This window comes from Gossypium hirsutum, chromosome D12 (genome assembly GCF_007990345.1).
Source record: "Gossypium hirsutum isolate 1008001.06 chromosome D12, Gossypium_hirsutum_v2.1, whole genome shotgun sequence".
In the NCBI taxonomy this organism is placed as follows: domain Eukaryota; kingdom Viridiplantae; phylum Streptophyta; class Magnoliopsida; order Malvales; family Malvaceae; genus Gossypium; species Gossypium hirsutum.
Genome location: NC_053448.1, coordinates 36,602,633 through 36,627,976, shown reverse-complemented (window position 1 = coordinate 36,627,976; position 25,344 = coordinate 36,602,633). Strand labels below are relative to the sequence as shown.

The window sequence follows — 25,344 nt, the reverse complement described above, 5'->3', positions numbered from 1 at the left end:
AGACAAGGATGAAGCCTTTTTTTTTCATTTGCTTTCTTTCTTACTTTCACGGCAATGGGGAGGGGAAGAAACAATTACACACATCCTTTCCTTTTTCCATTTCTTTATTCCCCATACTTCTTATTATATTTTATCCTACATACCTCACTAGGCCAACATGTTCCCAACATGTTTCCACCCATAGCATGGCCGGCCACTACATATTAGGGAGGGGGAATTTGACATGCAAGTCCCCTTTTTCTTCCACATGCACTAATAGGTCCTCATGCATTGACCTATCACATTTTAAAATTTTCTCATATAAGTCCTATTGACTAAATTCACATGCAATCGACTAAATCGAAGCTTGAAATTTTCACACATTCCTGATTACATATTCTAGACAATAAACATCACATTCAAACCTTTCGGTGACTCGGTTTAGCGGTCCCGAAACCACTTCCCGACTAGGGTCAATTTTGGGCTGTTACACCGACCATACCTTTCAGGACTCAAAACTTCAGTAATAATTCGGTTATCAATGTCATCAAGATTAACAAAACTATCACTCAAAGCGATCGCTTCATACTCTTCCCTTTTATCCTTGAGTTTCTCCTAATAAATCAACCAAAGAGTTAGAAACGAAATATATAATCCAAACAAATGCAACATAACTTAACATTATTTGCATTACAAACGACGAATTAAACCATTATAATTAAACATGATAAATATTGAAAATAATTCAAATTTTATTAAGTGAATATACCATAATTTTTGCAGCTTTAGTAGTCGTAAGAGATCCATCTTTCTTTCTATGTGTAATGTTAAAAAGCTAAAGGCGTTGAACTTTTTGATCAGACGACAGTTCCTACAATATAGTAGGAAGAATATTATTTAGTAGAAAGTAATTAATATTTGACACAATTAATAAATTCAAAATACCTCGTCATCAGCTACACAAGCAAAACTTTTCAACCCAACTATGTGCGTGAATTTTTATTTTTGCCTACTTGTAGTTCCAACTCGCTCACGATCCTACATTATGAAATTATTATTACGTATATAGTAAATACTATAAACTGAAATAATTATAAGAGTTTGGAAATACGTAATACCTCTCCTTTCTTTGAATTCCAAAATCTAATTGCATCTTCCCATTGGTACCTTAGCATTCTCAGCGGGACATTTTGCAATTTCTCTTTGAGGCTTATATTTTTCTTAAAATATTCCTTCTTTAAAGCACTTTTATGGTCTCTCCATTTGTTTCGTAATGCCTTCTTCACATAATTATCCGATACCTCTATAGCAAATCTCTCCTGCAAATTACACCAGTTTAAAAAGCAAATAAAAATGAAACTTAAACCAAAGTATTATAAATTACATTCACATTATTACCTTAATATTATCGAGAGCTTGATTTTTGTTACTATCAAGCATATGATGCCATGACTCGTAGTTGATAGGTAACATATTGGCATTTCGTGCTATAATGCCCAAGTATCCTGCTAATAGTTGAGCTTCTAATCTAATAGACTGACCAAGATTGTTTCTAGCTACTTTGACACGCTCGACAGAATTTAACTCGTATAAATCTTTTAATAGTGTACGTCCTCGAGTTTTGCGCCTCCCACCACTTTCAGCTGAAAAAATGGTATATTATAATATAAAATTTGAAACAAAAATCAATAATAAAAGTCAACATGCATGTAAATTAAAGTTAACATTACTTTGAATTTCTACAGATTCATCAGTTGTATTTGGAATATTCGAATGTCCTGTAGCTCTCTGTTTTTCACTATTTGTTTCTTCCGAATTTGGAGGATTTTGAATAATACTGAGATCTTGCAATCTTCTTCTAGGCATTTTATCTGCAATACACATAAAATAGTTGAAATATTAGTAACTAGTTACAACAATAATAGTACATACAAAATAGTTGAAATATTTAACAATATCAAGATTTAAATTATAATATTACATATAATTAAAAAATCATAAAATCTTACTACATCATGATTCGTAAATATCTTCATCCACATCCTGGCGAACCCATTGAAATTGTGTACTAGTACTAGGGATAGTTTCATTTAAGTTTTCTTCTAGAAAAGATAGTTTCTAATCTTCCGTCGATGTCATCTCTACTTCCATTGCCCATGTCAAACAAGTCTTTAGGTGTGTTACAGAGTACAACGTACCAACCCTCATCAGTTAGATCTTTCGAGTAAAAAACTTGTTTGACTTGAGAAGAAAATACATACGGCTCGTCTATCGATTGTTGTCCAGTGTGAATTAATCGAGAGAAGTTCACCATTGTAAAACCAAATTGATCTTTTTTAATTCCACGAGCAGTATTAACGTCAGCCTAATCACATCAAAATAAGATAACCTTCCGTTTGCCATAGTAATCCAACTCAATAATGTCAGTAAGAAGTCCTTAATACTCCACATTTCCCTCAACAAGATTACTGTCCTTAGAACTAGCATAACTTCTAATTGAAGAATTAACAACTATTCCACAATTTTAAGTCCTCCTCAATCATTCGCAAGATTTTGTATGAAACCTGAATCCATTGATGAGGAAGGCAATATATCTTTTTACTACTCTATTCGGACCTTGGGAAATCTATTTAACTTCGTCATTGACGTCCTTTCCACTCCAAACCTATTGAATCGAAAGTAAATTGATTAATTATAAATGTTATACGAAAGCATTATTATTTGTCAATGAAAGCTTCAGATGCATACCGTTTGCTCTAACCATTCTTGAAAAGATTCTGTGAATAACTTATGAATCTCTTGATGTTGTAATCTTTGAAAGTGTGAACGAGATCCCAAGACTTGTTTGTACTCACAATGTTAAAAAGTGGATTACTTGGTTAGAAGATAAACAAATTAAAAAGATGAATATTTATCAAATTCTAAAACTTACTTGCGTAATGGTTCAATTGAATCACGGTGAAAAAGAACATATCGATGTGCTTGTACCCAAGATCTATCATCTAAGTGTGTAATTTCAACTTTACCGATTGGTTCTCCATAACTTCGAAATAGATAAGTTTCGACTAAGTTATGATTAGTGAGCCCAGCATTTCTACTTGGTCTATTCAGTCTTGTTTCAACATCTTCTAAATATCTAGAGTAGAAAGTCATACACTCCTCTGCTAAGTAACCTTCAGCAAGCAATTGATCCTTCTGGATAACGCTTATTACGACAATAAGACTTCAATTTGCATAGGAACCTAAAAATGATATACAACATTATCAAAAGTTTTAACTAAAGGTATATTCATGAATGAATGAAAACTTTACAAATAAATTAGCACTTCTCTATAGGATACATCCACCGATAGAAAATCGGTCCACCAAGTTTTGCTTCATGAAGGAGATGGATTAGAAAGTGTACCATAATAGTGAAGAAGGAAGGTGGAAAGATCTTCTCCAAATTACATAAAGTCAAGGCGACTCGATCTTTTACTTTCACAAGTTCTTCAACAGTATATTGGATAGTTCAATTATACAAGACGTCACCTTTTTTGACATACAACATCGTAAAGCAACTGGTAGTGAATCTTGCATCATGATGTGATAATCATGTGATTTTAGGGATTATAGTCTTCGATCTTTAAGACTCACACATCGAGATATATTTGATGCATACGCATCTGGGACCTTTATATCCTTCAACACCGGACAAAACACTTCTTTTTCTTTCTTCGACATTGCAAAAATAGAAGGTGACAACCGAGATTTTCTATTCGGAAGTAATTGGGGATGAAGATCACATCAAATTCCCATGTCAACTAGATCAAGTCGACTCTGAAGATTGTCTTTCAATTTTCTATCAACATTCAGAATTGTCCCAATGATGTTCTCACAAACATTCTTTTCAATATGCATGACATCAAGATTGATTTACAAAATGTGATGCTCCCAATAAGGCAACTCAGAAAAAATACTTCTTTTTTTCCACAAGTCCACCTCATTAGGATCATCCTCTTCATCAGATTCATCATCAATCTGCCGGTCAACATCGGCAACATACCCCTCCCTTGGTCTTCTCTTTGTTTGCTTGTTGGATGGTTGATTCATCTTCTCATAACTGAAATTGATATCTTTTAACATGAACAAGATTTCAAATCTAATGGTCTACTCAGGAGCTTCTCTAAACTCTTCAGTACCATCAAATAGAGTCCTTTGAAATCTAAATCTATGATTTCCGTCTAATCACCGACGATGCCCCATATAAGAGAACTTCTTCCCATTATATAACCACTTCGAACATGTTTGCGCCGCACAATAAGGACAAGCATAACGTCCTTTTGTACTCCAACCAGATAAATTGGCATAAGCCGAGAAATCATTAATAGTCCACAACAAAGCTGCATGTAAATAAAAGTTCTCCTTTCTCAAGACATCATATGTTTCAACACCCGCCCATAACTGCTTCAAATCTTCAATAAGTGGCTGCATAAAATGTCAATATCAATTCTGGGACCTTTCTCTCCAGAGATAATCATAGATAAGATAAAAGAAGATTGCTTCATGTAAATCCACGAAGGCAAATTGTAAGGAACAAGAACTATAGGACAAGTACTGTACGAAATACTCATGATTTTAAAAGATTAAATTCATCAGATGCTAGCCCAAGCCTTACATTCCGAGGATTGCTTACAAAGCTTGGAAATTTACTGTTAAATGATTTCCAAGCCAAAGAATTCGTAAGATGCCTTAATAATCCATCATCGGTTCGTTGATCATAAAGCCACCTCATAGACTCGGTTGTCCTTGACGACTTGGAAAGACTTTGAAACATTGATATTAGTGGAAAATATCGCAAAATATTTATTGGCTTCTTTCTTGACTGTGCCTCACCTTCATCCTCATTCACATCTTCTGTATTCCTATTCATCCATCGAGATTACCGCAAACATGACAAGACTATTTGTTTTTTACGATCACCCCAATACAACATACAGTCATTTGGGCAACTATGAATTTTGTCGTACCCAAGGCCTAAATCTTTTACCAGTTTCTTCATATCTTTGCATGAATAAGAGATTTTTGCAAACAAAAACATATCTATTAAAAACTCTAACAGTAGCGTAAAAGAGTTTTCGGTCTACTCTCCCAAACATTTTAAGTGAAAACGACAAATGCAGAAGAACAATTTTGAAAATTTCGATCCCTCATAAAGTTCTTCATTCATTTCATTAAGTAACTTGTAGAACTTTGCCGCTTCTCCATTTGGCTCTTCGTTAGGTACGCTTCTTCCTATTTCGGTAAAAACATTTCCACCAATATCAAAAATCATCAGATGCAATAGTTTCAGGTGGAAATGATTGCAAACCATGACTGTGCATATTAAATGCATCCCGCAACATACCTTCCATGTCATCTTCTCTAACAGACTGATGGTAAGCATTATGAGGATAAGCCAGGTTAATAGTTGAAGAGGTTCTACGAGGTGTACACTCTCATTGAAAAATCTATTTTTTATACCCCGAATAAAGCCATCAACAATTAGATGTTTGTAGACAACTTCACGAATATGCTAATTGATATTGCCACACTTCTTACACGGGAAAAGAATTATATTCTCTTGGCTTGTATTTTGAAATGCAAAATTTAGAAAATTTTGTACTCCATTTCGATAGTCGTTGCTTACCCTTGAAAAATTAATCCAACTCTTGTCCATTTCGTAGTTCTTGAAGTCTAAAGTTGACAATAAATTATGGTTACTTAAGTGTTCTAAATTGATTTAAATCATGTCATTGTACTAAAATAGATAATACATATCAAGTATCAAGTATCTAATGGGTGTAAACTAATTCAGATAAGTTGCTTATTTATAAGTATAATTAAGTTATGCAAGTTATGATATGATATATATTTATGTAAGTTATGATATGATATATATTTATGTATTATGTAAGTTATGTAAGTTATGATATGATATATATTTATGTATTATGTAAGTTATGATCCAAATTTTTCTTTTATTCTTTAAATGTTTATGTAAGTTATAATTATCATCTTTAAATTTTAACTTTAAATTTTAACCCATTAATTATACTCTTTTAATTTATAAATTTGTGTTTTTTTATCACCTTTATGTATACTATACTTAAAAAGACAAAAATTAACAAATTAATAATTATATGTTAATAAAGTTAATATTTGTTAATTTTTCATCTACTTTGAGTTAATATTTAAATTAAATTTTCACGTACATTTAAACTTTATACTATACATTAAAATCGATCAATTTATGTTTATGATAGTATTTATAAAAAGTATTAAAATAATTTTAACATTAAGATAAATATTTCTTTCTATAATAAATATTATATTATGTTTTATTTTTGAAATTTAAACTTTAAACTATATATTTTAAAATCGACCAAATATTAGATTAAGAACTCACCTAATTAATCCCCAAAATGGGTAACCCATTCTTGAGGGTTGTCAGATTACAAATTAATTTAAGTGTTTTTGAAAATGTTGAAATTTAAATATAAATTTTAAACTGATGTGTAATGCCTAATCAAAGATTTTAATTAATATAATACTAGTACTATTTTAAATGACTTAATCAAAATATTTTAAAAATTGCATGATAGTTTAAGGTGGAGGGGGCCGTTCGAAATTGCCCATGTGCTTGAACCCCAAAAGCGCTCCGCTCAATCTCCCTCCTTTTGATGAGATAATTTGGCTTTTCACCTTCCCTTTTCCTTTCCCCGTTAAAGGAGGGTGTTTGACCTTAACCACTATTTGCTCTTTTTTATTTAATAAAAACTACATAATAAATAAATACTAGAAAACAATTTATAGGTGTAAACATGGGATTATTAATATGAACCCCCACAAAATGAAACACATTATTACTGGTTTTGTTGTTACTCATTTTGGGGGTTAATTAGGTGAGTTCCTAATCTAATATCTGGTCGAATTTAGTAGTACATCGATCAATTTTTTTTAAAAAAAAATACTAATACGAGAAATCCATCTTACAAGCTTATTTTTTTCTTTATTTAGGATAAGAATGTGTTATAATTTGATTGTTAACAAAAATAACTTTTCATTTTAAAAAGCTTTATATAATTTTTTTGGAAAAAAATTAGTAATTTGATTTTTATATAAAACTAAATTTAAATAATGCTAAATATTATTATATTGATAAAAAAATTATTTTTAAGTTTTAAAAATATTTAAAAATATTAAATATTAAAATCAAATATTATAATTTTCAATATTATTAAACATATACATTAATTAGTATTAAATATATATTTTAAGTCAAAAAGAGAGTATTTAATCATATAATAAATTAATATTTTTAGTCAAAATATTGAAAAATCATGTTAATATTTTAATAAAATATTGAATTCCATAATAGGAAAATAATAAAATAAATGAAAAATAAAAGAGTATAAATAACAAAATTACGAGTTCAAATAGTGCAACTAATGCTAAACTGTAATTATTGAGTTAAATTAATCATTAAAATGTAAGAATTAATTTGAATGTCACAAAATATGTATAGTAATAAACTTGAAAATTTATAGACTAAAATAGAAACAAAAAAACCCCTTTCAAATTGATTGCAAAAAAGGAATGAATATTCAACCAAACTTTCCTAATAATCAACACCATAGGACATTATTAAACCAAAACCAATTTAATAACTAAGGAGCAAAAGAGATCACATACATACTCCACGAGCATATAGGTTAAACATTCAGGCAAACAGTTTGCAAACAACATATGAGAATGAACGCTTTAAATATAGGACAATGAAGGCTTTAACAGTTTGCAAGTAGCATATCCAGATAAAGACAATAGCATGCTCCATTCTCAACTCCATTCTCAACTCCATTTACAACTAAACAGCCTATTGAAATTCAACTCCATTCTCAAAGTATCTACCAGACAAAATGTGGGGTATTTAGCATATCGCAATATTTCCAAGCATCAAATATCAATCGAAGAGAAAGTAGTAGTTTTAAATATAAGGGTGAATTCATTGCTATTACCTTTACAAACTTTGGCCTGCTTAATTCGGTCTGACCAAAAAAGAGAAAGAAATAGATAATTTGAAGCTCAGTAACTGCCCTACAAAATCGTGCTCTATATCAAGAACTTGCTGATGTAAAAACTCAACTATACTAGCCTTAGTCAACAAGGGACTAAATATATAATTAAATTAATCAAAATTAACAAATAAATAATCTAAAAATTGAAAACAACAACACAAACTTATAAAGGGAGAGGAAGCTAGTTTTTTTTCGCCATAAAGTTGGGTTAATATTTTGATTGTAAGGAAAGGGTATAAGACAAATCATGTTTAAGCCATAAAGTTGGGATAATATATCAATTGGCAAGATAATGATCTATGGTTGTTTAAGTCAAAACTATTATATTATGAAACTGATAAAATTGTATACTAATTAAAAATATATAACAATTGAAAGTAAAAAATCATATTTATAACAATAGCCTCAAGCTTATATGATTTCAGAACTCTACTTGAAATGACTCCTTCCTTAGAATACAAATGGAAAATTCTCTTATGTTAGAGAGAATCCTAGATACCTCATAGTGTGTATATTTATTTATCTTATCAACAAGGTCAAGCAAGTGCTCTGAAACAGTGAACCAGTACCTAAAACATGTATATAAAAAAATAAGATAAAGAATCCATGTTTGCAGAATCAATATCTTGGATCATAAAAGTTATTATGATCTATTTTGCAAGGCACTCTTACGAAGTCCAGAATAATGAGTATTAAGTAGCATATTTGAAGAGCACACTTACTCTAAACTTTTTGTGATCTGATAGATCAATGGTATTGGGCTCGTACCTGTTAGTGTGTTGTAATTCAAGATATGAGATTAGAACATTGCATGGATGGATATATAAATAACTACTAAGAACAAATATTCAATAAAAGCAGATATTTTCTACTTCATAGCATAACACCTTAGTAAACAAAAAAGTGGCAAAATGACCCTTCCATATCTTTTTGTATGATTTTTATTGTTTCAATTCAAGTGCTGGATTACATGCTCTCTCTCTATAGATTGTGCATGTAAAATATCAAATTAACTAAAAATGCAAAGCTTTTTTTGTCAACATAAAACATTTGGGTAAGTTGCATTCTCTTCTAGCATTGCATATGAGAATGTAAATTCTTTATTCTTTTTACTTATTTTAGTGTATATTTATATGTAAGCTACAAATGTAAGAGATTAAGAGAGTAAGAGAGAGAGTTAATTATTTGGCTTGTATGTCAGGTGTATATGGCCTCATACCAAGCAGGGATGGAAGGAATTCCATGGGTTATAGTGGCAGAGGTTAATTTACTTTGTTTTCTAACATCGTCTCCATTTACATATCCATCCTATATTGTTCCGACTTAATTTTCTAGGAACATTCCTGTCTCTGGACAAGGGTATATTGATATGCTCATCCTAAGATCTTCCAAATACTTGTTAAAAACTTATTCATACATGTGACCAAAACACATACCATTCAGGAAGTCAATCATAAATATGTTTTACTGCACATATTTAGCAGTGAAGGGAATATGTTTCAGATTTTTCCCATAAACGTAAAAGCTAATTATTGCATTTCTAAAAAGAGCTAAATATTTATTAATTTAATCATTAATAATACATACAGTAAACAATGCATGCAAAACTCATCAATCGAAAACCCATTAAATATCCAGTCAACCAAAATGCATATACATATAAAGGGGGGCAATGCTGTAAAAGAATAAAAAAAGAAAACCTTTTGAATCTACTCAGTGGGGATGTTCATCAATTGTGAAGGCTGCTGCATATTTTCCTCTTCACAAAAGGAAAGAAACCTTACTTAACTGAAAAATAGAATGAATTTAAAAAAAAGATATATAAAAAATAGAATGAAATGAAAACTTACCAGAATTTTTTTGGTTTCGGCAAAGAGAACAGTGATGAGAAATTTTTTGTTGCTGTTGCTGGTGAAAAATTTATACAGAAGAGAAAAGGGTTAGAATTTAAAAGATGACAAAAAGGAGGGGATTTGGGGAAAAAAGTTAGGGTTTTCGATCATTTAGGGGAAATTGGGGAAGAGATAATGGGATTTGGAAAAAATTTTTTGGGAAATATGATTTGGGGAAAAACTAAAGGAATTTCAGGACTAACAAAATGAGCTATTTAAGTCAAATTTAATAAATATTTGCGGCGTTTATGAAAAATGCCACCAATGCATAACTTTTACGGCGTTTTCAGTCAAAACGCTACTAACAACTTAATTTCCTATAGTGAAATAGTCCCGTTTTACAAAATTTTAATACATATTTGCGGCATTTTTGGTCTAAACGCCACTACTGCTTCCTTTTGCGGCCACTATCGCCCTAACCTTTTGTGACATTTTTTGATTAGCGCTACTAATGTATAACTTTTACACTGTTTTTGGTCCAAACACCACTAAAAACACTGCTAAAAGCTTAACTTCCTATAGTGACCCCACAAACAATGTAGATTATTAGTTTATAACATATATAATTGGTCCTTGCGTTGGAGGAGCATAACCATTGCTTACATATAGAAGAACAGGGATGTCCCCATTTGAGTACTTGGATTTGTAGGAACCCCACAAGAGAGGAGAGAGAGTAAAGGAATCTGCTACTTCATATATATTTTGTTCTTATTTAGGGGCTCTCCTTGTTTTGAAACGAGAAATAATAATCTTTTTGTTTAGGTTTTTGAAAGGGAAACCTACTACTAAGGTTGGGAATCTATTGTTAAAAAAAAGAGTTGGAATTCACTTAACGCTTGTTTGATGTTAAAAAAAAAATCTATTTCTTGAATAAAGACATTAACATGGTTCTTAAGCTTTTCTTTTTTCTTTGTACAAATTCAGTTCTTTCGTACGTGGAAAGATGGAGTCCACATAGATTGATCATACTCCCATGATTGGTGCCTTAACTGAATTAAACTAATTCTTGTTAAAGCCTCAATTATTGGCAATGGCAGGCAGAAGGCAGAAGGAGGCACCTCTCTTCTTCTATTCCTATTGTAGAATGCAATCAATAGAAAAACTTAGTTTTATTAATTATAACAAAGAAGTTAAATATATTAATATGATCCTAAAATGTCATTTTTAAGTATTCAATATAAATGTGTCATTTCATAATTTTTTAAAAGAATTTTTATTTAATTAGATAAATTCTACTAAATAATGTTGATTAATTAGATAAAACTAACTTGTAGTAATAGTATCGCAAAATTTATTGTCTTTTTTGTTGAACTAGATTTATGGTTTTTGTGGGTTAAAATTTAGAATTTTAAAATTTATGATTTTAGGGAAAGGGTTAGATTAGAATTTAGAGCCTATAATGATCTATAGTTTAGGGTTTTAGATTTTTATAAAAAATAGACTAATTTTATTAATTTTAGAGTTAGAAAAATAAATTTGATATGTGTTAATGTATTATATTATTAATGTAATCTAAAATATATGATAAAATTATTTTTCAAAGCTTAAAAAGTGATTTCTTTTAAAAACCATTCTAATCAACTCTATAAGAAAAGATTATATACACTTATAAACTCACATAATACATGATTCTCAAAATCATATTATAACCCACACAACTTAAAAAATTTTCATTTAAATCTTTTTAAGTACGTTTTAAAATGTTTTGTTAATCGAGTGCATTTGGCACTACCGCCATGCACTTGTCACGCCACTGGGGCATTGAGTTGTCAGAGATCATGTTAGATCGATGGAGAGGGAATGGTCCTAAAATAATACGTGTCCAGTACTTGGTATTACATAAGAAAGAGATTTCCAACACGGGTGATACACTACAGAATCGATCCCCACCTTGAGGGTCGAGCCATGGGAGCGTAGTTTATATTGAAACTACATTATATTATACATATGTTATCATTATATAACTTCAAATGAGGGATGCATATTACCATGCATGATCATTGAATTGGTCATATGGGCCTAACTCTTGTCTCACATGGATTCCCATATGACCGGTATACTTAATGTGATGGGGAACAAATGAGTAGTGCCGATGTGGAAATTGGGTCATTTCTTCCAAACTGTCAGCATTCGCCCCCTGGGTATATAATGTACAGAAGCCATGAAAGAGATTGGTGATAGAAAAAGAGATGAATAATTAATATTGTGTTGATGAACCGTTGGTCGAACTTCATATTTTCCCGGCAATACAAAGCAGTTACTTTGAGTATTGAGAAAACAAGTTACAACGTGTAAGAGAGTTTGGGGTTCATTTCCTTGCAGTAACTTCATTTCGAAGATACTCTTCAGAAAAATTCTTAAGAGTAACTACTCGCAATCAGTCTTCGACCACGTTGTGGGGCCCACAATTAATCACTATCCTTACATACATTAGTTGTCACATCTCATATGAACTAATTCACAATAAATGTAATCACCATCTTATTTAGATATATGATAATAGGTTAGTGGTCAACTAGTTTAAAGACCATCAATAGAGACATGACTCAAGGCACATCGGAACCATAACTATGGATAAATAAGATCTTAGCCTTGCTTATGAGAGGGAGACGATCTCATTATCCCTTTGTAACATCCCTCACTTGTCTCGACATACGATACGGATAAAGGTGCTACCAGAGCATTAACATGGCAAATACTTTTGATTTATTTAATAAATTTTAAATTTGAAAAATATTTTTTGTAAAATTATAGAAAATATTTAAATTCTATTCAAAATAAGTTTTATGCTTTTCCGAACAAAGTTTAAAAATCTTATATTGTCCATTTGAAAGGAAAGAATTAAGTAATTTACAAAATATAGGAATCTTAATATGTTAAAGGTTACTTAAATCTTGAAGGGATTATTAAAAAAATTAAGTAATATCATCAACAACTTGCCACTTAGGAGGCCAAAGCTTCCGCCTAGATAGCACTGGAGTTAATGTTTTTTTTTCTCCCAAGTTATTGCTCAAGTGGAAATGTAGTTAATATTAATTTTAATAAGATGCCGCTTAGGCGGCACAAGATACTGCTTAGGCGGTACTGTAACCATTCATAATTTCATACTTCCATAAACATTGTCATATCATCTCCGTGTGATTCAAAACACTATATGTAACGCCCTCGACCTAAACCGATGAACCGAATCTGAATCTTGAGTGTTATGCCTTATATAGATGTAACTTGAAACTTTTCTTTCTTATTCATTGATTTAAACATCTATCTTTGTATAACATAATTTCGTATGACGTACATTGTTTGGCTACATTTACATCTCTCCTATGTACAAACTACTATCTATGGCTACTACAAAGTTTCTTGTCAAAATACAATGTGTGGCTATCATTTCGACTCAATAATATTTCAGGCTTTCCTACTTATCTCTTACTCTACTAGCTATACTTTGGGATGCTACTTAATAAACTTCAGCGCAGACTTAGATAAGCCAAAATTTTTTCCTATATACAGAACAACCTAATGTGTTGTTTCCTTAGCATAGCCCTGGCATCGTCTCTCGACACTTATTCCTTTACAGACAGCAAAATAGAAACAACTTTTTTAAGATCGTAAGAACTTAGCGAGCTAAACCTTAAGATACCTTTTCCATTCATTCTACATTGCATATGTTGTTTTGTGCATCCTTGTAGTGTTTATTGACCTTTCTACCTTCTTTGGTGGGTACAATACTGAGGCTACCGTCTCTCTTCCTTCAGAACCATTTTCTTGATCTTATGCTCACTATAGTTAACATCTCTTTACCTTTTATATCCTTACATAAATCTTATCTTTACATAATCCTTAACCTCTTCCTTTACCTTATTATCAGACTTAATAACTTATTTCATATTTACTAGTCTTATCATTATCTACGGGCGGGGTAAACTATGCCCAATACTTATATCATAATTTGCCCATATCTTACTTTAATGCACTCTCTGTACTTACTTTTAGCTCATATCTTTTCCTCGCCATGTACTCTGGCGCACTCTAGCCTTTCTATTCATCCCTTGTAACTATACGAGGTTCGCCATTCATTCGGTGTCTACCTACAGGCGTTGTCTTCAGATGGTCATCATGAGATGCGTTCTTTAGATTCCACCACGAAGGTGCTCATTTACAAATATAGCCATAGAATATTTCCTTTCAAAGTCTTGCCATGAAGGCATTCTTTTTAATAGAGTTTTCCATAAGGTATTCTTTTAATTGAGATAACCACAAATGCATCCTTTTAACAGATATTGCCACAAAGGCTTCCTTTTAATAGAGATCGCCACAAAGGCATCCTTTTAACAGAGATCACCACAAAGGTTCCGTTTAATAGAGACCGCCACAAAGGTTTCCTTGTAACAGAAATTGCCATAAAGGCTTCTTTTTAACAAAGATAGCCACCGAGGCGTCCTTGTACAAAAATTGCCACAAATGTACTTTTTTTTATTGCACCACAAAAGTGTCTACTTACAGATTACCACAAAGGTATTCCTTATTAGAGATTTTCCACAAAGGAATTCCTTTAACAGAAACAATCACAAAGGCATTCCTTTAACAAAAACAACCACAAAGGCTCACTTTTACGAAAATTGGTGTTTTTGACGATAGAGATATGCCTAAACTCATCGTCATAAGGTTTGCCCCTCATTGTTGGTGCTCACCTAACCATTCTTTACATACTCCATATGATGCCATAGCCCAACCATGGTTTTACACCATATGGTCTTCAGAGTGCCATGGACTTTTCCTTTCAGAGATTCTTGTTTTTAGTCTTGACGGACCCCTTTAGACGATTCTAGAGACAGACACAAACACTTCATGTGGACTCATACTTGACAGACTCATTCACATATGATTTACTCATGGTAGACTCTTTCACAATAGACTTGTTCATGTGATCAAAACACACATAGACACTTTACTTATTCAAACACATTATCCTTAAAGATCATATCCATATTCCATACGAATCATTCATGCAAGTTTATCAAACATACATTTTTCACAGAATCATCACATCATGCATTTTTAGCTTATTTTCAGATATGGTTCTAGCACGCATAATACATTTGCAAGAGTCGGCTTAGAGACTCACCTGACTTGTGTCTTTAGTAGCTCTAAACACTAGATCCAAGCTTCTATCTAGTAGATCATCAACCCCTAATTGACAGAACATTGGAACTCATCAAGATCTGTACACTTAACTCACTTTCTTTCACTTTAAGCATAAAAAATCTCTAAATAAGACTTTACCATACTTTTTTACCCAGCTAAACTAAGCTGCTCCTTAACAACTTAGTATGTAAGGTTGCAGATCCTACCTTAACAAGGGGCATCTCAGAGCCTAGATTTATATCTTCAACTTAGCTTGAAGGATGATAGGTATTCTCTTCGTTTCTTTTTTTTTATAAGTAGAGATTACTTCTTGAAGAAGAAGGAGAAAGGTCCCCCATTCTTACCCGGGTTACATTGATTTATTGTTTTTATCCCTAAGGATATTTGACATGAGTCCCAGTCCTTACAGTCCACCTGATAAATGCTTAACAATTGTAAAGAGACGTGTACGAGACACCTATATTTACATAACATAGCCTTATGCCTTAATCCATCCTTTGTCCTTAGTCATTACGTTAGAGCGTAGCTGGTATCTTAACTAATCACACTTGCCGCGTTATGCCTTCTTGGAGACGACCTTATTATCCGAGTTTACTTAATACCTTACTAGACTTCTTTTTCCTAATGATTTATTCCTTTCTAAAGTAGTTTCTTACCTTAGTCCAATATTGGTTATACGCCTACTTAGCACACCAAGAGCATCAATAGGGCAGACAACACTTCACCCTTTTAAAAACACATTTCCTTTTTCTTTTAAAAGGAAAAAGTATCTGAGAGGTCCTTGTAATATAGGAACTGAATTAAATTAGTCCTATTATTAAATGGATTAATTTAATCCCTATACTATTGAAAGAATCAAATAAGTTAAAATTGTAACAAAGTTAACATTTACTTATGTCTTGAAAATTATGTTTTTCCAACTGCAGTTCAATTTCAAATGAAATATTTCATTTGCAAAACCATAAAAACTTTATAAATATTAACTCTGTTAAATTGTAAATGATATTTTTTAAACAATAAATATTAACTCTATTTCAATTTAGCCTTATTTGATTTTTTAAAGTACAAAGATTAAATTGATCCATTTAATAATAGAGGGAGTAGTTTGGTCATATTCCTATAATAGAAGGACCTATAAAGTACATTCACCCTTTTAAAAACATACAATTATAAGAAATGTAGATGAATAATTGTAACTAGAATTAAATAGTACTCATATATAATAATATTTGAAAATTCACACACTGTCAGACTTAAACTTAATATATAAAAAGTTTTAAGACAACAATATGAATATTAAGTCAAAACCTTATTAGCAACAACTTATAACAATATGAGTAATTGTCGTTAGAATTAATTATTAAAATAATTAATTTTTCTTATGCATTTTCTTCTTACCTTTTTTTTTTGGTGAAAAGATAGTCTAAAGGAGAAACACAAGATTACGAGCTTGCTTAATTACTAGGCATTGCCCTACTTTTAAGGAAATCTTGTTCAAACATCATGGTCTCAGACTTAACTTAGAGGAGTACCTCACCTTTCTTCTGGTTCTATTATCTCAAGAAAATGAAGAGAGAATATATTTTCCCTTTAAATTATCTTAAACACTTAGTTCAACCCAAGTTTGTATTGAAACTTGTTAAACGTCACATCAGTCATTGGGTGGTCTTATCCAAATCTACAATTTATCGAGTACCTACCTTTGGTCCTTAGCTATCTCGGTTCTCATTTGGTTTGTTCCTGACTATTGTTCCTTCCATCTTGATTGGCTCAAACACAATTTTATAGGATTCTTTACACTATTGACGTAAACTCGCAGCATAAAGATCGTTTCCCTTATCTATAACGAAACCCACTCACTCTATGTGCCATCAAAACTTTTGGGTGAATCCTTTCTACCTCTACACACTTCTTGATCACTATGTGTCAACCTAGTGCTCGCCAACATCAAGGCGTCACAGATGTGCTCAATAGGGTTTTATACTTCGGCTAGTTCTAACACTATACCTATTCGAAACTTATCTCATCTGCCTTATTTACCTAAATAATATCCAAACACTAAGGTTTCGCCAGGTGGGGTGTTATACTATGAATCAATTTCTGAGCTTATTTAAAACTCAAAATACATAGAACATGAAATGAAGAACAAAATAAAACTACTCTAAGAAAGTCAAAAGGAATTCAAATTAGAAATCAAATTTTCAAATATTATTCAAAACTAAGTCCTTATGTACATGCCAAAATTTTTGTAATGACCTGATTTTAGATGGAGATAGAAAATGCAGTTTTGAAAGTCAATTTAGTAAACTAAATAAATAAAAATATGAATTGAAGGATTTATGGAGTCAGTATGAAAATATATTAAAGAATGATTAAGTAATTAAATAGAGAAAACCATTAATTATAGTAAAAGGTCTAAATTGTAAAAGTTTAATTGTTATTGAATTTTAATTTGAAAAATGCTTGAGGATCCAGTTGACAATTAACCAAAGGACTTACTAGTTATTTAACCATTGTTTCTTATGAGATAGTGGAAAATGATGATAATGTCCACTTAGTTTTCATAATTGTGACTAATAAACAAATATGTATCTTAATTTAGAAAATTAATCATGATTAATTAAATTAATTAAAACATTAATATTTGTATAAATATGAAGTAGTCAGGAGAGAAAGATGAAGTCTTCATCTTTTCCAAGCTTGTGTCATCCAAGTAGGAAGAAAAATAAAGAAATTTCCCTTTTGCTTTCTTTACAAATTTGTTAAAAATCCCTAAGTTAAACATGTTTTCCTTTTGAAATTTCCATGTTTTCATGATCATCTAAGCTTGATTAAGCTTACCCATGCCTTAGATTTCTCAATTGTTAAATGTTTATCAAGTTGCCATTAATGGGTATTGAATGAAATTGAGCTTGATTTTGATGGGATTTTAAAGTACGAATTTTGAGCATGTTAGGACTAAGTTGAAAAGTAGAGAATAGTGTTGAAATTGATTAAAAATTTCAATTAAGTTATATAGTTGATTTATGATATTAGGGACTAAATTTTATAAATTGAAAGCTATTTTGAGAAAAGCTATAGAGTAGAAGCTCAAGGTCCCTAACGAAAAAATATGAAAGTTTATTTCAATTTTATATTAAATATTAAAAAATATGAGTATTTTTGATATAGGGACTATAATAAATAAAATGCAAACTATGTTTGATTATGTGTTTTTCATATGATTAGGTGTAAACTAATATTGTTTCTAAACTTGAATTATTGTACGTAGCTAAAGACGATGCTAGATTATCCGAAGATAAAGGAAAGGCAAGAGTCATAGGCGAGTAACTATTACGGCTTATTCTTTCACTATTAGAATTCAATATATATTTATATAACTTGTTACAAACTAGCTTAATTAAGGTAATAGCCTTACTTATCTCATGATTTGGCATAGTTGTCATGCCATAGGATTAGTGTACGGGATTTTACTTCAATTTATATCGATCAGGCGCGGAGTATATATTATACTTTGGACGTTCCACTGAGGTGCTCTTCACATTTATATACTTCAATTTATACTAATGAGGCTCGAAGCACATATTATACTTCAAATATATTGATAAGGCATTAGGTGCCAAATATATTGGTGTGCTAGTTGGATGATCCGTGTATTCGTCTTAAGTTTATGTCTAATTAATAGGGATTATGAAACATATACCATGCTATATGATATTCCTATGACATGTTAATATTCAATGGTGTGTCTTGAATGTTAATGTTAAAGTAACAAAAGATGGCATGTGAAAGATCATGCAAACCAGTTAAAACAAGCCTTGATAGTTGATATGGATATAAAACGAATCAATGGATTTAAGATTGAAATGAGAAAATTAAATGGACACTGCAAATGCTAAGACACATATGCAATTGCGATATGATGATAGAATAGATTATATGTTCATATATGGTATACTAAATGAAATTTGGTGCGGGACTATACACATGAGGCATGAAATGCAAGCTTTATATATTTTATAGTTAGATCACAAATTGATTCTATTTACTATTTTGTTCTATTTTATTCTTGATCTAAATCATGTTAGCACCACTGAGCCCTATTGTTCAACATATGTTTTTTATTTTCATGTGTAGGTATCGTAGATTTTGAGGCGTTGAAGTGATCGATAACATCTAGATTCCACAGTCGGCTAAGAAATTTTGTATAAGTGTTGAATTGGTTTTTAGGTCTATTTTGGATGTTTTGGATGGTAGGAATATTACATTGTGAAAGTTATAATATATACTGGATGGCATGTTCATGTTCTAATCTAGTAAAACAAGGTATAGATGTTTATTTTATATGTGAATACTTGGAATTGAGGTATGGTTTGTATGCTAAGTAATAGAGAATGATGCAAATAACTAGAATGAATATGTTTATGCAAGTAATTATATGTTCAAGGATGTTTATATGTGTTAATGATGTAGTTTTGGCATTTGAATTAATGCCTAAAATGAGATGTGTTAAAAATTTGGGTCATTTAGGCCATTTAGCATTGGTGCTGAGTTTGTTGAGGAAAAAGGATATTAAATTAGGAATCTGCCTTTATGGTCACAGCACTTCCATATTAGTGTTGCGACATCAAGCTTCTGTTTTCGTAGTCATGATTCTTCCCTACTACGCCTTCAAGGTCCCAACTTTTCCCTGTTGAAGTTGTGATGTCGAGATTCTATTTTCAAGGTTGTGACACACTATATATGATGTTGCAACATCATGCTTTTGTATTTAGGGTCGTGACATTCACCCCTTTGGTGTCACGAGATTACCCCTTTTTTATATTTTTTCATTTTAGTCCCTCGTTTATTACTGAAGTTTAATATAAGCTTTCGTAAGTTTGATTATAACCCAAATTTGAATAAATAATGCTGTTAAAAGTTTGGAAACTTAATTTCTTGTATAATATGTGTTTTAAATATTGAAATAAAAGCGTAGTTACTTTGGCAATGAATGTGACATCTCATATCTGAAATCTGACTGTTGGCTTGAGTGTGGGGTGTTACATTTAATGGTATCAAAGCTATAATTTTAGCCAAGTCTTGGACTAAATCGAGCTTTGTACTGAGTCTAAAGGTACATGCCAAGGTTAAGTTGAGTTTGAGTCGAGATTCGGATGTTGATTATTCATTGGTTTTTTTGTTATAGTTGAAAATGTTTGATGAATTGAGAAACGTTGCTGAGGAAAAACATTAATAGTAGTGATTACTTCATTAAGGGAGAAATTAGGTTGAGATTGTTGGATCTGGAGCCTTAAGTGTAGTATTTTCGTTTATGTACACTTGTATTTTTTCAAACAGATTGGTTTAATAAAATTATCCATGAAGTACATTAATACCCTTTGTATATTGCCCTCAATGATTTTTGCACATAAAGTAAAATGGAAGCAAATATTAGCTCACTAGTTATCTAATGTTTAACTAATACTAAGTGGTATTACGTGGTTGGATTGTAATATCAAAAGACTAATTGAAAGACTGATATGTTGTCTATCTAGTCCAGTTGGGGATATGCTTCATATTGAGCATCAGAGCATATGACTTGTAGAAGATAGTAAATAAATGTGACTCATTCAATTGACAGTACATCGGACATGACCTAACTAGATGAGATCCCAAATCCATTTATGGATTTATTCACTTGTGGCGTTCATATTGTGACATAATTTAATCTTGAGTGGATGATGGATTATGCATGCCTGACTCATATACTTTGATGTAAGTAAAAGCCTCAGTTCAAATAGATAAGGATCTGAGGCTAGTGCGTTAGGTATACGACTTCTACAATATGAAGCATCATTCATAATAGTGTAATTCATAGCCCAAGACATGGGTAAATAATATCCTCTTATTAGCATTACATGATAGATGAAAAGTAAATGTGACCACGGGTTGTTTGTCTTTTTGATGAATAACTTAATTACTATTTGATAGTAACTGACTTATCTTAAAGGAAGATGTAATGGTTACCATGTGATAAAATATGATCATATTGGGAGAACAGATTTGTCCAAAAGAGATAAAGAATATCGTATGAGGGTAACACACTTATGGCAAGGTCATTGGACGAGCACTAATCGAGTAGCTTTAATAATGATATGTAATTGGGGAGAGCTCAGTCACGATAATATAGTGAAATGACTTCGTGACTAATTGGTTTATAATTAATAGGTGAAAAGTTGGAACTTAATTATAAATCATTTGAGCCCTTATTACATATGTCCAATTGGTCCCTCCACTAGCTCATTGAAACCAGAAATGAATTGCATGTAGAATCAACTGAATATAAATTGATAGAAATAATGAAGTTAGAGAAATGTGTTACATTCGAAAATGAATGTGGTTTCCAACCATGTATGGAAATGAACTGAGAATTAATTTAAGTTTTTGAAATTATTATTTAAGTAAATAATTGAAGTTCAAAATTGGAATTAAATTAATTGGTCATTTTGAACCCAATGAATATTGAAATTGAATATATTTTCTCATATATTATTTAACAGTAAAGTTGCCATGATTTTAATGAAATTGGAATTGGATTGAGAAAAATATTTAATTGGAAAATTAATTTATTAAATAATATTTATTTTGGGAAATAGAAAAACTTGTATTGAGTTAGATTAAATTATAAAGTGTTAGGTTAAAAGTACAAGAAACACATATAATTAGACCTATTACATAAGAGACCCATAGTATCCCCTCTCTCCTAGTAGAACTAGAAGACTAATTTTTTTGTCAAATAAGTATTATCTATATTATACTAATTCAAATAGGATTATATTATCTCTCCTATAAATAGATTGCACTAATAGGTCTAAAAACAACAAATTATACACAACTTTGATGTATTGTTATTCTACCCAAAAATAGTCAGAATTTATTTCTAAGTATAAATTCTAGTTGTCAGGAATAACAATTCTACCATTTTCTATTAGAGAGAGATTTACTTTCTTATTGAAAGTAAGAAAATTATTTTTGGTCCTGTGTTTTGTTTGTAATTGTTCGAGCCCACACCCAAAGTGATTCATGGTATGAGAATAGTGAAGAAGATCATTTGGTTGAAAGCTGGAAACATCAAGGATCCATCTCACTCAAAGCATATGTTAAGGTAAAAATATTATGATATGGACTTGAGAAAAAGGGGAGTTTTTTTTCCCCTTCTTTCTTCCATTGAAGAAAATAAATATATTGTTATGATTTCCTTGGAGATAAGTATTATTCTCTCTTGTTAAGCTGAAACTAAGGATCTGAGTTCATTTAAAAGGTTGTTTCATATCCTACGTAAGTATTTTAGCCTTGTATGTTAACCTCTAAAAGAGTAAGCCTATTTTATGTGATTGAATAGTAAAATGAAGAAATAAGGCTTTGCATGGTGGTCACCTGTGCTTGAGATGATGATATGTAGTATTTGAATGTGTTTTAATGGTGTTCCTATGTTTTATAAGTAGTGGTGGCTGCAGTTACTTCTTGGAAGTTGAATCTGGAGTTCAAGCTACTAAGGTGGTTAGGTAAGTCTCTTTATGGATTCTTGCATGGGTGTAACGCGTAGGTTTGTACTAGTGTACATAGTCATTATCAAGTAATAAGTAAGTAAAAGAGTTGTCATTTCCACAAGAACTGTGTATGTTAATGAATTAATTGCAAAATTAAAGTTTTAAAAATTGGTGATAAGAATACAAAATTTCGAGTGATGGATGATTAAACTAAATTAAATTATCTAGATGCAAGATAATCCTTAATGCAATTCTAATCTTGTATGATAATTAACTAAAATGTGTGAGATGAATTTAACAGCAACAACACAAACTTCAACAATCAATAACATGAATAGGCTAGAATAATTACATCATTCAACTTAATTCATTTTTCTCATGTTTAACAATGTTCGAAAAATATTCCAAGGAAACTCGATCTTTCATGAGTTTGAAACCCAATTAAGTCATTTTTAAATCTTTTACTTAGTAAAACATGAATTTTACTGATCATATTAAACTAAGGGTTTCTTAAAATTCACGTGAAGTAACAAGGAGGGTTTAGGTTTGAAATAATTTAATCATATAAACTTAAAAATGATGCAAGATAATAGAGCTCGTTAAAGTTATTATGAACCTTTAACTTAGTCGGGTTAGGATCTAAATTAAACATGCACTTTTCAACTATTGTGTCCATTAGCTATTATTTGATTAGGATCGCTCAGCTAATTCCAATGGATCCAATAACTTATGAATGAAATACATGCTTGAGTTCAATTGAAAACATGAATGACTGAGGCACAAACACTATAAACATGATTTAAACAAATTTATTTGAATTGATGCAATAATCCTAACTAAATAGATTTACGCTACCATTGTTGATGACAAGATAACATAACACTTTGCAAACATGATTAAAATCAAAGTAACAAGGAAGAATAAACTCTGTTCGAATTAGTAGCCTTGCGAACTCTAATTGAAGAAGTTTCCTCCCGTCCTTGAGTTGCTTCTTTGGTAATATCTCCTCAAGGTGGCCGACTAAGAGACGATCTTATCAAGGTTTTACAATCTAAGAAAGAAATGAAATATGGGATGCTATGCGTGGGAATGAAGAGAGGGAATGAGAGAATGAGAGAATGGAAGAGAAATGTCATGGGAATGATGAATGAGGGATGATTGAAGTGTGAGATGGGAGTGGTATTTATACATGAGGCTGGTGGAGGAGTTTACTAAATATGGCATCAAAGATCCCTTAGATTTCTCCCACCTTTGGTCAACCATAGGGTGGAAAAGAGGGTGAGTTGTTTGCTTGATTCAAGCATAAAATCATGCTTGAATCATGCAAGGGGTGGATGGTTTCTTCAGCAAACATAGTATGCTGATTTTCAATGATTTTCCAAGTGTAGGGACCTTGAAATAATCATCACAAAAGCTAATTTTTGGCTACCCAAATATCCTTGTTGAATTGGGCTTCTCTTCTCCTTGTTTGGATGGTTTTGTGACCCATTTAATATCAAGACTTGTCCACCATGTAGAACCATTTTTCACTGGGTCAAAGCAACATCTTCATGACCCAATTTGCATGGTTTTGCTGTCTAAATAGGGTGGAATTGCTCATGTCCATGCAAAAATTATAATAAGCTCTTTATTAAATCAACTTCATGGTCCCACTGCATTAATTAAATATAACACATTAATAAATAACATGAAATAATTTAAAGTATGCACAAAATTCACATAATAGAGAAAAAAATTGCATATTTTATAAATTCATGTCTACTGTAGGAATATAAGCAAAATTCACTTAATTAATTAACAAATACTTGAGACTAGTATTATTTTTAAGTAAAAAGGTGGTAAAAACTACAGGAAAAAACTTATATAATTTAGAGTTTACAATGGGTGTTATTCATACATGATATATGTGGAAAACTGATTGAATGGTGATGTTGAGATCATGAAAGGTGTAGTATGAGATGGATAATCTATGAGTGAAGTTTGTTTGTATCTAAATGTTTGGAATGTATGATATGACATGTGCGTTTCGTTTGTTGGATATTAGTAGATCCAGATGATTGTGCTTAGTTATTTCGATGCATAAAGAGTACGTAAAGTGATTCTGTGTCTGGTCTCCACGGAGTTATCTAAAAGGGGTTTGTTGGGACTTTAAACATGAAACTCTGAAGGAAAAATCTATAGCCATGGAACCCTCTGAAAGGAATTACAGGAGGTGAATACCCAATGGGGTTTTTTGCGTGTCCCAGGACGATGATGGGCAAACCTCATGTATAGTGAGTTTAGGAAAATCCATGTTATAAACACATTAGGGAAGAATAAGCCTTTGTGGCGAACTATGAAAAAATAAACCTTTGTGGCAAATTACGAAAGAATACACCTTTGTGGTGAATTATAAAGGAATAAACCTTTGTGACGAACTATGATAGACTAGCCTTTATTGCAGACTCCCTATGAAGTGATGTGGCGTATCTCACATGACCTTTAGTCACAATCAGAAAGGCTAGAATAAGCTAGAGTGTTTGCTGATTTCAAAGTAAGGACCAAGTAAATTTAAGATACGATTGAAGGTGATCGTTTAAAGAAATAATGAGAGGGATGACCTTTGATTGAAAGAACAAATCTAGATAAAGGTTGTGTCTGATAATTTGAAGAAGAGCATCAGTTTGTAAACAATAATAGAAAAGAGAAGTAAGAGTTAAG

At 31.3% G+C, this 25,344-nt stretch overlaps 1 long non-coding RNA gene across 1 annotated transcript; it reads right to left on the bottom strand.

The window, feature by feature from the left end:
• Positions 1–414: 414 nt before the first annotated feature.
• LOC121224492 (uncharacterized) lies at positions 415–986 on the bottom strand. The gene is made up of 3 exons (XR_005922077.1): positions 925–986; positions 749–850; positions 415–594 (listed from the first exon to the last, which is right to left on the bottom strand). It is a non-coding gene; the product is annotated as an uncharacterized lncRNA (long non-coding RNA).
• Between the last annotated feature and the right edge of the window lie 24,358 nt (positions 987–25,344).